Below are 12,031 nucleotides of genomic sequence, written 5' to 3' on the forward strand. Positions count from 1 at the left end.
GATTTGATATTTGTATATATTATGAAATGATCAGCACGACAAGTCTAGGTAACATCCATCATCTCACATAATTATAAATTATTTTCTTGTGATGAGAACGTTTAAGATCTCTTCTCTTAGCAACTTTCAAGCATACAATAAAGTATTGTTAATTATAGCTGCCATGTTGTACATTATATCCCCAGAACTTATTTATCAACTGGAAGTTTGTGCCTTTTGATATATGGGTTTGTACCTTTTGAGAATAAATAGAAAGAATACCTCCAACCCATTTCTTTTTTTTTTTTTAAGATGTTTTTTATTTATTTTGACAGAGAGAGAGAGACACAGCGAGAGAGGGAACACAAGCAGGGGGAGTGGGAGAGGGAGAAGCAGGCTTCCCGCTGAGCAGGGAGCCCGATGCGGGGCTCGATCCCAGGACCCTGGGATCATGACCTGAGCCGAAGGTAGATGCTTAACGACCAAGCCACCCAGGCGCCCCATCTCCAACCCATTTCACCCACCTCTTACAGTATTTGTCTTTCTCCGCTTGACTTACTTCACTTAGCCTAATGCCTTCAAGGTCCATCCATGTTGTCACAAGTGGCAAGATTTCCTTCTTTTAAATGGCTGAATACTTCACTGTGATGTAGATATATCTCCATTCATCCATTGACACTTAGGTTGTTTCCATATCTTGGCTATTTTAAACAATGCTGCATTGAACTTGGGGATGCAGATACCATTTCAAGATAGTGATTTAATTTCCTTTGGTATAAAACTATGGAAAGAGTCAAAATGTCCATCGACAGATGAATGGATAAAGAAGATGTGGTATATATATACAATGGAATATTATGCAGCCATCAAAAAAACCGAAATCTTGCCATTTGCAACGATGTGGATGGAGCTAGAGGGTATTATGCTGAGCGAAATAAGTCAATCAGAGAAGAACAAGTATCATACGATCTCACTGATATGAGGAATTCTTAATCTCAGGAAACAAACTGAGGGTTGCTGGAGTGGTGGGGGGTGGGAGGGATGGGGTGGCTGGGCGATAGACATTGGGGAGGGTATGTGCTATGGTGAGCGCTGTGAATTGTGCAAGACTGTTGAATCACAGATCTGTACCTCTGAAACAAATAATACATTATATGTTAAAAAAAAGAAGAAGAAGATAGCAGGAGGGGAAGAATGAAGGGGGGTGAAATCGGAGGGGGAGATGAACCATGAGAGATGATGGACTCTGAGAAACAAACTGAGGGTTCTAGAGGGCAGGGGGATGGGAGGATGGGTTCGCCTGGTGATGGGTATTAAAGAGGGCACGTTCTGCATGGAGCACTGGGTGTTATACGCAACTAATGAAATCATGGAACACTACATCAAAATCTAATGATGTAATGTATGGTGATTAACATAACATAATAAAATTTTTAAAAAAAGAAAAAAATAATTTCCTTTGGTGTATATATATATACATATATATATATATATACCCAAAAGTATATACTAAATATATATATGTACCAAATATACATACCAAATATATATACCAAATATATATATATATATATATATATATATACACCCATAAGTGGAATTGCTGGATCATATGGTAGTTCCATTTTAAATTTTTTGAGGAATCATTACATTGTTATCCATAATGGCTTCACCAATTTACATTCGCACCAACAGTGCACAAGAGTTCCCCTTGCTCCACATCTTCATTAGCATTTTTATCTTTTGTTTTTTTGATGATCACCATTCTAACAAGTGTGGGGTGATATTTCATTTTTGATTTGCATTTCCCTAACGATTAGTGATGTTGAGTACCCTTTCATGTGACTCTTGGCCATCTGAATGTCTCCTTTGGGAAAATGGCTATTCAGTTTCTCTGCCCATTTTTAAATAGGATTGTTTGGGTCTTTTTTACTATTGAGTTGTGTGAGTTTTTTATATTTTTGGAAATTAGCCCCTTCTCAGATAGATGATTTGCCTGGCTATTTTTTTTTTAATTTTATATTTTTTATTATAGACAGTTGTAAGTTACATCTTTTGTTGCCTGGCTATTTTTGAATAGCCTGAAGTTTACCCTGTGGCGGCAAAGGCTGTTTCATTAACTTGGAAATTCTAGTACTTTAAACAGTGCCTTGAACACAGCAGATACTCATTACATGATTAGTCTATTAACCTTCCAAAGAGGACAGAAGTTTTAAATATTTTGTTTTGAATTATTAAATATTTCAAATATAAAGTAATGAAAGTCATACAATAGATGCCCAGATACCCACTGTCAGATTTATACAATTTAACATTTCGCCAAATTTTCTTCAGTTCTTTATTTCAAGATACAAAATGTTAATACTTACTTCACCCCATTCCACCCTCCACTACCACTCACCGCCAAAGCAATCCGCATCCCGAGTTTGTGAGTTCCACCTGGCCCCAACCTTATCACAATACGTTTATTATATAAGTATGTATTTATAAATAATGATAATAAGAAATAATAAGAGCATTATTTTGCATGTGATTTTATGTTTTATAAATGATGTCAGATTGTATGTACACTTTAGAAATTTGCTTCTTTCATTGAATGGCACATTTTTGAGATTTATCTGTGCTGATGCCTGTGGATCTAGTTCACTTACTTTGTTATTTAACTTATCACCATTTATTTATCCATTCCTTTATTATTCGATATTCAACTTTATTCCAATTTTTATTATTACAAGTTTCCAGTTTCTTCTCTTTGTTACCTCCATGAACATTCTTATACTTCAAAGTTTCTCTGAGTGACGAACCTGAAAGTGCAGGTGCTGGGGTCGGAGAGGGAGGGTGAGTTGGAGGAAATGGTCAGTAGCTTCATTTTTGCTAGATATTGCTGAAGTGTCTCCAAAGTGGATGTACCAATTTACAGTCCCATCAACACTGCATAAGAGCTCTTTGGCCCTCTCCTCATGCTTGATATGATTAGTCTTGTTAATTTTTGCTAATCTGGGTATAAAATGATATTAGTTGTTTTAATTTGCATTTCCCTTATTCACTTAAGGTTTAGGGTCTTTTTATATGGATAATGATTGATGCATGTCCTTTGTTCATTTTTAATTGAGTCACGTGTCTTTTTCTTTTTAATTTGTAATAGTCTTATATATTATGGATCATGATACTCTGTTGCTTCTATGCACTGCAAATATTTTCTCTTAATCTGAGATCTGTCCTTGAACTTTGTATTTACTAGTTTTTGTCCCACATTCTTTTTTTAAATTTTAATGTGGTAATATACTGTCAGACATTTATGGTTTGTGTTTTTATGTCTTGATCAACAAATCTTGCCCTTATCCTATGTCATAAAAATATTTTTCTTCAAAAAGTTTTAAAGCATTTATTTTCACATTTAGCCTCCACTCCATCTGGAATATATTTTTGCAAATGATTGGAGATAGGGGTCAAATTTTATATTTTTCCCAAGGAAAGCCAATGGTCACAGCACTGTGACTAAATCTTTTACCCACTGATGTGTACAGCCACCCCCAACATTTTCATATATATTTCTTCTGGGCCTTCTACTCTCTTCTATCAGTTTATTACTATTAAAATTACTACAGTTTATAAATCCTGATATTTGGAAAAACGGGTTCTCCCCTTACCCTTCAGTGAAATTATCTCAGCTTTTTGTGCTCCTTTAGACTTCCACATGAATGTTTATAGTCAGTCTGTTAAGAATAGTTGAGATTAGAGTACACGGACCCTATATGGTAACTGACATCTTGAAGCTGTGTCTTTGTGTCTAATATGGTGTATCTCGGAGAGGACATTTCCATCAGAACAAGCTCACTGACATCTGGGACAGACTGGCTTGTCTTCCAGCCTGAGATGACAAGACCAACCCACCTCACAACTCAGCTGGGAGAAATTTTAAAAGCATGAGGATGTCTTGGGGCACCTGGGTGATTCAGTTGGTTCAGCGTCTGCCTTCGGCTCAGGTCATGATCTCAGGGTCCTGGGACTGAGCCCCACATTGGGCTCCTTATTCAGCAGGGAGCCTGCTTCTCCCTCTGCCCCTCCTCCTCTGTGCTCTCTTTCTCTCTCTCTCTCTGACAAATTAATAAATAAAACCTTTAAAAAAATTTTTTAAAAAAGAAAGCATGAGGATGTCTCTTGCACGTATACACCCTTATACCCTCGATCCCAAATGTCAGGGAACTAAACTGCAGGTCACACACTACTGAAATTCACCTTGACTAACCACGGGATGAAACCCACGATGACACCCGAGAGGGAGGGGTAAAATCCTCACCCTACTCTCCCAAATGAGATGAACTTGCTTACTTTGGGGGCATAATCACAATAAGTGATTCAGTGTGTGTGATTTCCTCCTTTTGAAGAGAATTCAGAAGAAACAGAAACTGTCTTTTCTGGCTTCGGGTCCTAAATTAATTGAGGGTCAATCCTCTTGTTTCCTCAGGCTTGTGGAGTGCTACAATCCTGGCTCCTTCCATGGAAGGTGACACTACATGGAACTGGTTAACTGAGTCACAGAGTAAATCATCCGTCATCCTTAGCAAGTACCTCACAGCCTGTTGCCCATTTGGGGCATGTATTGAGCCCTCCTGTCCTTTGCAGGGCCTCGAGGGGAAGGCATTTCAGTAATCCCCGTCTCATGATGCCTACCTGCAAAGTACAGCCATGCTGTGACCTCACCAAAGCTGCTTGGCGCCAGGGTCCCCGAGAATCAGGGGCAAGAAGTGCAGGTCCACATGAGTGGATCTTTCACATTTTCACCGGATTCCCTCCCCCTCCCATCAGGGTGTTCCAGCACCCCACCCCCACCCCAAATCCTAGGCGACTCTAGTTCTGCCCTGGTGAGCTGTGACCCCTCTCCTGGTGACCTACAGAGTGTCCACCTTTAATAAATTTGCCCAGAGTCCTAGAGGATGGGGAAAAGGGCAGTGCTGGAATTGGAAAGTGCTTGGGGACATTGTTGCTCCTGCATTCCTGGCCCCGGGACCACCACGGGGATGGTTCACTCACTTCAGATGAGCAGCCCAAGTGCTGAGGTTAGAGAACGTTGCTTATGTCATGTGACCTCCTGAGGAAAAGCACCTTTAATCTCCTTTCATTGTTTTAAAGTTTAATAAAAATCTTATCAATACGATTTTGTCAGAAAAACTAATAGTTTGCTACTTGTAACTAATAGTTGTTTCCCAAATCCACCATCACCACATCAGCTGGCATAATATCACAGCGTTTTCTGTGCATTCATACACATGCACACACATACATGCACACACATAACTTTTATATAAAAGAATCATATATATTGTTCTGCAACTCATTTTTCACTTAATATATGTTAGAATTTGTTTTATTCCAAAACATATGAATGTATAGACTTACTTTTAACTGTTACATGGTATTCCTTTAGGTCAGTGAACCGTAATCTAAGTTCCCACCGCCGCATTGATGAACAGTGGGTTTTCTCCAAAAATTCACTCTATAGGCAGGGCTTCATGAGTGTTTTTATAACTGCCTCATTGTGTACAGCTGTGAGGAAGCACATTTTGCTGCACACATAGCCAGTCACAATGTTGCTCAGGCATATGCTGGAAAAACATTGAGAAGTTATTTATATGGATGGCACAAGGCAACAAGTAAAAAGAGTTACAAATATGATAGATATTAATCTAACCACACCAATAATCACTTTCAGTGGGAATGGTCTAAATACACCAACTAAAAGACAGATCGTCAGGATATAAAAAACAAGATCCAACCATATATTGTCTACAAGAAGCCTAAAGGTAAAGTCTCAGATGGGTTGCAAAAGGATGGGAGAAGCTGTATCATGCTAATGCTTATCAAAAGAAAGGTGTTTCTTTTATAGATATATTAATTTCAGATAGGGCAGACTTCACAACAAGAAAAAGTATCAGGATTAAAAAGGGGCATTACATAATGTTAAAGAGTTCCGTTCTCTGAGAAGACTTAACAATCCAACATGTATGCACCTAACAACAGAGTGTCAGAATCTCTGAGACAAAAACTGGCCTGACTGGAAAGAGAAAGAGACAAATCCACTATTATTGTTGGGTATTTCAAATCCTTCTCTAAGCAATTGATAGGTCCAGCACACAGAAAATCAGTAATGAGTTAATCGAAATGAACAGTACTATTAACAAACTTGATTTAGTTGACATTTATAGAATACCCCATCAAACAACAGCAGAATACAATTTTTTCCCAAGCTCACACAGAATATTTCCCAAAACAGACCACATTCTGAGCCATAATACAGACCTTAACAAATTTAAAGGAATAGAAATAATACAAAGTATGGTCTCAGATTACAATGAAATTAAGCTAGAAATCAGTAACAGAAAGATACCTGGAAAATCCCTAAATATTTGGAGATTAAACAACAAAATTCTTAATAACACGTGGGTCAAAGAATAAATCTCAAAAGAAATTTAAAAATATTTTTGAACTAAATGAAAATGAAAACACAACTTACCAAAATGTGTGGGATGCAGCAAAAGCAGTGCTTTGAAGGAAATTTACAGCATTAAATGCTTGTATTAAAAAGGAAGGAAGATCTAAAATCAATAACTTAAGCTTCCATCTTAAGAAATGAGAGAAAGAAGAGGAATTTAAGCCTCAAACAAGCAGAAAAAAAGAAAAATGAGAGCAGAAATCAATGAAATGGAAAACAGGGAAACAATAGAGAAAATCAATAAAGCTAAAAGCTGGTCCCTAGGAAAGATCAATAAAATTGATAAATTGCTCGCCAGGCTAACCAAGAAAGAAAGGGAGAAGACACTAATTACTAATATCAGAAATGAAAGAAGGGTCATCTCTACTGATCCCATGGACGGTAAAAGGACACTGAAGGTATACTATAAATGAATGGGGCTACTTGTGTATGACAGACTGGGCCATTCCTCATCTGGTTAGTCCCGGAAAAAAGCAAAAGACTCCAGCTTCCTACACCTTACTTTCCCCTCCGTCTCCATCAAACTCCCTTTATCTTGGGGACAATGAAAACAGGAATCTATCAATACCAGGAAAATCATGTAATCTCACTAGACATTACTTTCCCCCGTATTTCAGCCCAATTACCCTAAGAACTCACCACTCTAAAAAATTGTTTTTAAAGCAACACACACACACACACACCTCGATTGTATAAGCTTGAGGCTCCACAGTACCCCTACCTGCTTTGTGTGTCACACTGAAAGTTCTGCTCAGGACCAGGGGCAGCAGAGTGAGAGGGAGAATTCATGGTATCTGGTTTGATGGGCTGGATTTTTTTCTTTTTCAATAGGTGTTTTGCAGGAGAATAAACATAAGCATAATTCCTAGGATGTAAGACTTAAAAGAGATTAACCTCCTCACATTACAAGTCAGAAAACAGAAGTACAAAAGGACAAGAACAAACAACCCACATACGAGAGAGAAAATTCAATGATCATCAGACTTGCAGGGGAAAAAAAGGCAACTTCAATAAAAATCAAAGCAAATTTTTTAGAAGTATCCCATTTCTTATCTCAAAAATAAAACTGTCCTGCTTTTGGTTTTGTTAATTTGACACCTGCTATGGACCAGAGTTCAATGAAGCAAGCACTCCCATGTGGCAGCCAACCGTGTGCATTTGTCAAGTCCTTCGGAGGCCAGTTTGGCTTTCAACGTCATTTCCCTCCAAAAATCCAGACCAAGAAAATAATTTTTTTTTGTTTTTTTTTAAAGACTTTATTTATTCATTTGAGAGAGAGAGAGAGAGAACAAGCGGTGGGGAGGGGCAGAGGGAGAGAGAATCTCAAGCAGACTCCACACTGAGCAGGAAGCCCGACTCGGGGCTCCAACCGAGGACCCTCAGATCATGACCTGAGTTGAAGGCAGATGCTCCACCAACTGAGCCACCCAGGTGCCCCAGGAAAATAATTTAAAAGCCAAAAAAAGATATATATGCCAATTTGTTTATTTGTTTGTCCTCGTACACTTCATAACATCACTTTAAAATATGGAAATAAAATGGCCAACAGAAACAAACATCCAGTTATAAGATGAGTAAGTTTTGGGGATGTAATGTACAGCATGGTGAATATAATCAACAATACTGTTGTATGTTTGAAAGTTGCTAAGAGTAAGGGGCACCTGGGTGGCTCAGTCGTTAAGCGTCTGCCTTCAGCTCAGGTCATGATCCCGGGGTCTTGGGATTGAGCCCCGCATCAGGTTCCCTGCTCTGTGGGAAGCCTGCTTCTCTCTCTCCCACTCCCCCTTCTTGTGTTCCTGCTCTTGCTATCTCTCTCTCTCTGTCAAATAAATAAATAAATAAAATCTTAAAAAAAAAAAAAAGAAAGTTGCTAAGAGTAAATCTTAAATGTTCTCAACTCACACACAGAGGTGAAAAAAATGTAACTATGTGAGGTGATGGATGTGTTAACTCTTCTTATTGTGATAATCATTTCACAATACATACGTATATCAGATCATCATATTGTACACCTTAAACTTACACAATGTTATATGTCAGTTATGTCTCAATAAAGCTGGAAAACATTTTAACAAATAAGTAAAATATGTGAAGCACAAACTGTTAGAAATATAAAAAGGAAATGGTAAATCCACATAGTTTGAAAACTTACAGTTCTTTCAGAAATTAGCAGATCAAATAGATAAAAATAAAGGACATAGTAGATATGGATAACGTATTTTACTAAGCTTGATCTAATATATAGAATTTTGTACTCAATCATTCATTCAACACTATGCTTAAAGTAATTTACAAAATCAATCACCAATCAAAAGCTCAAAAAATTCCAGAAAACTTAAATATGGGCCACATTCTCAGACCACAGGACAATAAAATTAAAAATAAATCTATCCAATTAAATAATTGTTAACCCCTTTTAAGAACTCTAGAGGTAATTAAGAAATAAAAATTGAAATTACATACTATTTAGAAAAAATAATTTAAAAAAAGAAATCACATGCTATTTAGAAATCACTGTATCATAATGAAAAAGTAGACACAATCTAAATGTCCAACTAATTGGGGCTAATTGGACAAAATATGAGCAGACTATTACGCAGATATCAGGTGATATTCATGACAAACATGTTATAAAAGAAATGTGTATGGCATAAGAATTTTTAAAAGCAGGCTGGAAACCTGAATAGAAAATACGATGACAGTGATAGAAAAAAATTTAAAAAATGCATCAGTATAGGCTTAGAACAAAAAAGGACAAAAAAAAATAATATTAAAAAAAAAAACTATTGAGAGTGACTATAGTTACATATTGGCACCATGGGTGATTATTTTTCCTTTTCTATTTTCTATTTTCCAAAATATTTTTAGCCTAAAAAAGAAGGCAAAACTCTGTACTGATTGTATACATCTGAGGCAGAGAGAGATTCAGGGATCTGCCGAGCCACAGATTCAGTGCAGCCGCCCCCCCCTACACTGCACCCCCTGCCCCCCTGGGTCTAATCAGCTCTGGATCCACGTGAATAATCAAAAACGAGGATTCCTGTCACCAGAAGAAACAGACTGGGCCTAGTGACTTGTTAGTGGCTCACAGCATGACGCATTTTGACCAAGGGGCTCTGGTTCCAAGCACCGCCTTCCAAGTAAACTAAAACCAAACTCGGAATGAAATCGGTGAAAAGGCCAAAGGAACCTCCCACCTTAGTGCTCCGAGGCTTTCCCTCTCCCAGCACCCGCCGCCGGGACCCATCTCCGCACAGCGACCTCCGCGTCCCGCGCGGGAGGCAGGGGACCGGATGCTCCACCTGCCGCCAGGACTGCCCCAGCGCCCCCCCTCCCCCCACTGACCCCATCCGCTTCCTGCCCTGTGCTGCCCTCCTCCTACTCTTCCCCCCAACCCCCGGTCCAGGGCCCCTCTGGGGGCTGCAGGTCCAAAGGCGCGAGCGAGAGGATCCCCGCCCGCGGCCCCTCCGCGCCTCGGCCGAGCGGTCTCCGCTAGGGGACCCCCGGAGAGCGACCAGGTCAGCCCTCCGACCGGGCCTCCCGGCTCCTGGAACGGCCCAGGATCTTCAGCCGGTCCCTTTTCAGGATGGAGAATTCGGAGAAACCCTGGCCTGGCCCAAAGAAGAGGGGTGCTACAAATGGGGATTCCCCCCACACACACCGATGAAGCGTTGACATTCTAGCTATTTCCAGGGACGAGGCATTGCACAGATGGCTTAAGACTAAAGGTAGCTATTGAAGCACCGGGGGCGATTAAGAGTCTACCCCAGGTATCTCCCCGCCCACTGTTGGGCCAGAAATTCCATCTTTAGTCATTTGATCCCCTGTAAAAAGACAAACCCCGCTCTCCACCCCACCCCACTCCCCAGTAGTAATCCCGGTCACCAAAAAAAAGCAGGGCTCGAAGGAGCCCGTAAGAGGACTTGGGAGTCGGAGTGGCGATCCTGAGAAAGGCAGGGGCGGGAGCTACAGCGGGGGATACTGGGGCGAAGTGGCGAGGTTCAACTGGCCTGGGCACCGCGTGGCTGCGCGGGAGCTTGCACCTGCTTCAGTTTTGCTTGGGATCCAGCGCAGATTGAATTCAGGTTACCTCCCTCCGTCCACCCACCCAACCCCCAACAGGGTCAAAACTAGAGCAACATCGCCCCCTGCTGGACCCAGTGACGCTGAGCTTTCATCCAAGGTGGACGACGGGCGGGCCTCGTGGCGAGCGACTGTCCTGGGCCGTTAGTCCCTGCTCAGTGAGGCCTTCCTTAGTGACTTGTAGTAAAATGCTCACCCTCCTGGAACTTCTATAACATAAATGGGTTCGATTGGGTCTTTTTGAGTTCACTCCCAACTCTAGATTCTAGATCCCTCCTCTCTCCTTCCCCTGCCAGGGGCCCTGAGGCACTCATTCCTCTTTCCACCCCCACCTCATGGTCCTGCCCAGCCTACTCTGGCACCTCAGTTTCTGCCTCTGTGTTGCGCTGAGCTCTGTGCCCTTCCGGAGCGAGGGCATAAGGCCAGGACCTGACCTTTTTTTTTTTTTAATTCGATTAATTAACAGGTAGTGTATTATTAGTTTCAGAGGTAGAGTTCAGTGATTCATCAGTAGCATTGAACACCCAGTGCTCATTATATCAAGTGCCCGCCTTAATGTCCATCACCCAGTTCTCCCATCCCCCACCCACCTCCCCTCCAGCAACCCTGTTTGTTTCCTAGAGTTAAGAGTCTCTTATGGTTGGTCTCCCTCTCTGATTTTGTCTTATTTTATTTTCCCTCCCTTCCCCTATGATCCTCTGTTTTGTTTCTTAAATTCCACATATGAGTGAGATCATATGATACTTGTCTTTCTCTGATTGCCTTATTTCGCTTAGCATAATACCCTCTGGTTCTATCCATGTCATTGTAAATGGCAAGATTTCATTTTTTGATGGCTGAGTAGTATTCCATTGTACATATATACCACATCTTCTTTATCCATTCATCTGTCCATGGACATCTGGGCTCTTTCCATAGTTTGGCTATTGTGGACATTGCTGCTATAAACATTGGGGTGCAAGTGCCCCTTCAGATCACTACATTTTTATCCTTTGGGTAAATACCTAGTAGTGCAATTGCTGGGTCGTAGGGTAGCCCTATTTTTAACTTTTTGAGGAACCTCCATACTGTTTTCCAGAGTGACTGCACCAGCTTGCATTCCCACCAGCAGTGTAGGAGGGTTCCTCTTTCTCCGCATCCGAACCAACATTTGTTGTTTCCTGACTTGTTAATTTTAACCATTCTGATCGGTGTGAGATGGTATCTCATCGTGGTTTTGATTTGTATTTCCCTGATGATAAGTGATGTTTAGCATTTTTTCAATTGTCTGTTGGCCATTTGTATGTCTTCTTTGGAGAAATGTCTGCTCATGTCTTCTGCCCATTTCTTGACTGGATTGTTTGTTTTTTGGGTGTGGAGTTTTATAAGTTCTTTATAGATCTTGGGTACTAAACCTTTAACTGATAAGACATTTGCAAATATTTTCTCCCATTCTGTCGGTTGTCTGTTGGTTTTGTCGACTGTTTCCTTTGTTGT

The sequence above is a fragment of the Phoca vitulina genome, unplaced genomic scaffold (assembly GCF_004348235.1).
Source record: "Phoca vitulina isolate PV1807 unplaced genomic scaffold, GSC_HSeal_1.0 scaffold12, whole genome shotgun sequence".
Taxonomy (NCBI): domain Eukaryota; kingdom Metazoa; phylum Chordata; class Mammalia; order Carnivora; family Phocidae; genus Phoca; species Phoca vitulina.